Source organism: Ruditapes philippinarum, unplaced genomic scaffold (genome assembly GCF_026571515.1).
Source record: "Ruditapes philippinarum isolate M1 unplaced genomic scaffold, ASM2657151v2 ctg16635_1_1_1_1, whole genome shotgun sequence".
NCBI classification, from domain to species: domain Eukaryota; kingdom Metazoa; phylum Mollusca; class Bivalvia; order Venerida; family Veneridae; genus Ruditapes; species Ruditapes philippinarum.
In genome coordinates, this window is record NW_026862484.1 from 3,158 (window position 1) to 9,341 (window position 6,184).

At 32.1% G+C, this 6,184-nt stretch overlaps 1 long non-coding RNA gene across 1 annotated transcript; it reads left to right on the forward strand.

The window, feature by feature from the left end:
• Positions 1-953: 953 nt before the first annotated feature.
• LOC132719259 (uncharacterized) lies at positions 954-2,103 on the forward strand. Its single transcript, XR_009624194.1, has 3 exons — positions 954-1,054; positions 1,526-1,706; positions 1,831-2,103. It is a non-coding gene; the product is annotated as an uncharacterized LOC132719259 (long non-coding RNA).
• The last annotated feature ends 4,081 nt before the right edge of the window (positions 2,104-6,184 follow it).

Consider the following 6,184-nt stretch of genomic DNA (forward strand, 5'->3'; position numbering starts at 1 on the left):
AACGTCTATCGAACGTCGGACTCTAACGTCTGAAAACATTGAAACAACGTCATGTGTTTGCTGGGCTGCCTCCGCATTCTAAGCCATTTCAATATAAAGTTGCAGCCAGTAAATGGCAATTAACATTTATTGAATGTTCCTTCAAAAATATGTTAATGTTTTAAATTAACACGAAGGTAGTATTTTATACCTTGAAAAAGTACATGACTTAATACTAAACAGTGGTAGACCGGTAATTCCGTAACCGGTTTGGCCTCTGGACTTACGAACGACAATTAGTACGTATTTAAACCGTCTAGTATTTTACAGTTTTTGTAGCGACTAGCACGTATCAGTGGTAAGGTCGGTTTAAGTTTTTGTACGGACTAGGCACGCAGGGATACGCTACGGTTGATTTTTCCGTAGCAATTTTTATGCCATGTTCAAAAAAATTGGCAAGGATCGCTACGGATATACAAGGACTACTACGATTGATTACGGTTACAATACGGAGATCTACTGACCTGTACGAGTAGCTACGGACGATGCCGGAATTAATCCGTGGCTCTTTCGTGGGCGTTCATTCCGTGAATATGTGACCGAGATATAACGGAAATACTGACATAAACATCAGTTTTTTAACATGAATTTAGACAATTGCGACATTTAACGGTGGTGGTGCGACATTTAACGGTAAGGGAAAATGGTGCGACATTTAACGTCACACATTGCGACATTCAACAGCAAAATAGTTTTAGACAGTTAGCGGCGGTTGCGACATTTAGAGGCAATTGCGCGCTTTAAAGACCTATATATACATGAAATTTACCTTGTCTTTTGTCCATGCTGATTTTTTAACAAATATTTTAGTTGTCAACTGAAGTCCAGTGCCAGCGGTGAAACTTATATAAGCCAACTCTTCAAACGCATGAAATTTGATTTACTTCGACAAGACAATCTGAAGGAAAATCGCAACACGTCAGTAAAAGAGATTGAAGTGAAAATGGTTGCTGGGAGGGTAACAGTGTTTTGGACAAGGAACGCTCGAAGAAAAATGTCAATGACAAGAAGGGTGGTGAGAAAACTTCGTTTTTATGTCACGTCTGCTACTTACAGAGACATTTTTAATGAGGCATTTGCTGTATTAAATAAAAACATTCTACTAGAAACAAAATTTCTACTTTCTTAATTAAATGTGCGCGGTCATTTATCAAGAGTATACTGACAGATTGTGATGTGAATATGTTGTTTTAGAGAGGTTTCTGGTTTTCGTATATAAATGATATACATTTCAGTTATTTTTTTCTGTATTTGATATTTATACTTGTACTATCAAGATGCTGTAATGTACTGGGTAGCCAAGAAATACAGTAATTGTTTGCGATTATTTCATTTTTTATATCCTCTAAATGCTCGTAATTTATGATTTACGTGCATTTCAGGGTGTTTCAATATTTCATTTTGCTAGATTACAAAGCTATCTTATCTTAGACGAGTACGACCAATAACCAAAGGTTATTTAGAATTCTTACCAATAATGTTGCAGGTCATGGAAAGCTTAAAGATGGTGACGACTATAACAATGACGATGACGATAATGGTGATGATCAAGATGACGATGTTGATGACGAAGACAATGCTGGTGACGATAACGATGACGACTTTAACGATGACGGTGCTGGTGACAATGGTGTTTACTTAGCAAGAATACAAACTTTGAACTTCGTGTACGTTTTCTTGATATTCTAATAAATGTTAATATTAGGATTCTAATAGACATGAGAATAAAGTAAACATTATTTATTTATTTATTTATTTATTTATTTTCAATATTCTATTTTTATTTTGCAGAAGAAACCCTTGCTATGATACCAAATGTCCTGGAATCCTTAAAGCAAAGAAAATGAGAAATGGAAAATGTCGGTGTCTACCTGACTTCCGAAGAAATGTTAGGACATTTAATCAACAAAATCTGTAGTCCTAACATTGATATTGTTATTCTAGGTCCCTGTGTTTTACTTACATGTATACTTTATCACTATGTAGTGCAAGGGACAGATGATCCAAACACTGGATTTATGGTAGTTTGTATAAGTAGACAAGAGTTAGCGTTCTTTTGTGTGTTTCATGTTAATTTGTATTTATGAAAGTCATTGCCTTATGTAATGTTGATATGAAGTTAATGTGAAGAATGTTGTAATTGCGTTTAAAGTGTATGAAGGTAAAGTTATGCGGCCTGTAGCTTAGCAAAATATAGTCTGAAATAATTAAAGAAATAGATCTGTATGAAAAAAGAGTGTTTTTATATTTACTTTTTTATTTATATAGCTCATGTATTGAATCATTGCTTAAGGTATTAGCACCCTAATGCAATAACTACACAACAGCCAGAAGATTTAAAGGCTCATAATGCCCCGGAAATGTTTTTTTTCTCAAAAAGCTTATAAATTATGGTGATTTTTTATAGACTCCAAAACGTTATTCATTGGCAGATTACCGGGACAATTAAAAAAAATTCTGAGGCATAATGTGCCTTTGATTTTGTTAACGTACTATAATTATGCATGTTTATTAAATAACTGAGACATTCTTTTTCACACATTTCGAGAATCGATCATTAGATTATGGAAACAGTATAGTTTAAACGTTTATAAATTCTATATAAAAAGGGTTTCATTAGATATAGCTTTTTTGTAAACGTTTTACTATTTAGCCTTATGTGGCGTCAAATGTTATTTTGATTTATTGAACTAATATTCCCCTGGGGCGAGTAATCTATATAGACTTAAGAAAACGTAATGTTCTAGTTCTCTCCCTTCATAAAAAATCGATGGTTCTGTATAATAGAAAAATAAAAAAACTTGTGTCTCAGGGTATTAGTGCATATTAGAAACCATTGAACTGAAAAGCACCAAAAGCGGAGATATATAATGATATTTTTATATCAGTCTTTAAGAATGTATTATACAAAATTTCCATGATGACAGATGCACGTGTATATTTATTTTGTAATTAACTGACTGTATGATGATATGTGATGTGGTGACTGTATAAATATGATGTTCTGTTCCATTTGAAGGAAATAAAAAATATCTATATCAAACACCATCTTGTTATAATTTTGCCAACATCTTGTAACAATAAATAAAATAATTCCGTTTACAGACGGGAAAAAAGTTGAAATGAACTTAACATACAATTTGCGAATGTATATTACCAAAAGGAAACAACGACTGTATATTTTTCTTGAATCATCATTATATGATAGTTTTTACAAAACTAACGGAACTGACATTCCTATGATGCAAGAAGATTTGGTGTTTTTTGTGGATTTTTTTGTTGTTGTTGTTGTTTTAAGCAAAAAAAGAACTTTAACACTAAACAAACCTGAATTCTGAAATAAATTTGTATCATCACAGAGCTGTAATATAAGTCTCCGTTACAATGGTACACGAAATCACGAAGATCGCTCCAGAACTTTTGTTTGATTGAACAGTAAATGGGAGATAACCGCTCAGTTCATATTCAGCAGTTTGGAATCATTTAAGTCCCTTTACCTGTCAACTAACGAGTGTATGCATGTGACGGAAAAAGAATTAAATGGACAGTATAATTATATTAGCATATACATGTAGTTTACTAAATTCTTTATATGGATTTGTACAGCTTCCACCATTTGTTTTGTTGTTGTTGTTTTTTTTGTTGTTTGTGGTGGTTTTTATTGTTGTTGACTTTTTTTTTCGTTCTTTTTTTTTGTGCCCATTATCTTTTTTGTGATACTTTAGTTGATAAGCCAACCTTATGCAGGCTTCGCGGATGTGCAGGCTGGCCTGGCTATATGACGATGGCAAAGTCTGATCACTTTGGGTTCCAACAGACCAAGGGTTAACATTGATTTATTTATTTACATGCATGTTGAGACGACGAGGGGGTTGGGTGGTCATCACATCTTGTTTGTGAACAATATCGAAAAAAAATACAAGTAAGCTGTATTCATTCTGCTGAAGCCAGATACTACAAAACCCACGAATAGTGCGTCGATACCCCCCACACACACACACAGACACACACACACAACTCCCCCACCCCCCACCCAGCCCTTCCGCTTTACGTACTATAACTACATTAATTTAACTTCAATTTCCAGTGCTTAATTGTTAACGAAAGCGAATTCATTGATATATATATTTTAAGAGAGAAAAAAAACAAGTTTTTTTGTTTTTTTTAAATGCATCGCAAGTCACAGCTCATTTACACTTCCTGATTCTATACATTTACTTAAAAGTCAGTCAAAATATACAGAAACGATAGACAAGAGATAAAAAGTGAAAAGTGTCGTAGATTTTATCATAAGACTTAGTTGTGTAGTCTTCAAAACGCTTTGAAAAAAATGTATTACTGAAATATTCATGTTACAGCAGATATTTATATTACAGAAATGCATTTAGATCACCGTTTCATCGAAAGTCTTTTTAATTAAAAAGGTCCCCAGTTTTTGTTTGATAAAAACAGAGACTTAAATAAGAGGAAATATTATAGCTCCCTGTTAAAAATATAGGAAAATATTTTTTTTCTAAACCTTAAAGCATGTTGTTTCCAATTTCTCTTGTTATTAAAGTGTCTACATAAAATGGAATTATAATGTAACATTGACGTGCCAAGCTGAAATTTTATTGTTTTAATAATAACTTATTGTATTATAAATTTAGACAATATATCTTTTCAATTAAAATTTAATGACAATACACAGTCTACATCACTGTGATTTCCCATACTTTGATTAATTGGTGATTTATGTATCTCTCGTGCTATACTGTATAATGATATAACCCCCCCCCCCACCGCCAAACACACACACGCTTCCACATTGACCCCCTACTGCCACTTTATTTTGTCATATTTATTACAGAGGTGGCACTTTTTGTAAAAACACAGGGGATGGTGTCACACTATAAGATAGTATTTTGTTAATATTGCGACAGTAACATCCTGGTATGACACCTTTGGAATATGCAGACGACAATTTTCATATATCACACACGATTTAATCAATAATTTTTAAATAAAAAATATCTTAATATAATTATAACATTTACAAAAAATGAAAAATCCCTGGATCTTTTAGAAGAATAAAAAAATATTAACTGGAAAAAAAACAAAACAGAAAAAAAAACTTACTATAAATAATAGTCAATTGTACATTTATTTAATACCTCAAAAAATACATAATTCTGAATAAAACAAGGACGGTGCATTGAAAGCAATATAATTTGTTTCACAAATATTCTATTTAAATAACTTTTAGATTATAACTTTAAATCTCTTTTAACTGTCCTCCCTGTTTTATGAAATCAAACTGTATGAAATCTTATAATTTTTTATCTCATTTCTCGAAAAAATATAGATATTGTTTAGTTGTAATTGGTTCTCTTTTTTTGTATTCTTTCAAATGACGTTTTAGCTTTGAACTTCAGTTTTGTAGTTAACTTTCATCTTCTGTTGTGGTTGTTATTTTTGAACGGTAAAGAAGTTTTCTGCAAAATTTGTTTTTCACATTGAAAATCAAAAGTATATGTACATTGAAATATGATTGATAACACTGCAATTTTTTTTCTTCATTTTTCTCCAGAGAAAAAAAAAGGTAAAACGGTGTTGCGGAAAAAAATCCGACATCGCAGGAATTTTACCTGTCAAAACAAGCACGTGACCTCTTGAATAATTAACGAGATGGTGCTAATTATGTCTCCCTGACGTCACCCTGCGCCGACAACGATATGAATCTTTGAGTATTTGGAGCAACCCTTTCGCAGACTACTTTTTCAGAAATGAGAAAAGGAATGATATTTATATTTAAATTTCAAATTGTACACTTACGTATATATGAAATATTGCTGAAATAAAATGCCTAATTTCGTTTTTCGTATATTCACTGTAAAAAATGTAAAAATTTTCACTGCAGTGGCGGTAGTATGTATTTAATATTTCAACCCGTACACGACATCATTCGATTATTTTTTAACTCCTGGAGAAACCCGTAGATCGATAAAATGACATATGTCAATTTAGTTTGAGTAAACACATTTTTTTTATTGACTTAAAACAAATTTTAAACAATATCCACTAGTTTGATAAAGCTTGCGATTGAATATGAAACAATTGTCTGTCTTGAATGTTCGTTTAAGAACAAATTCTGCCTAATAACGAT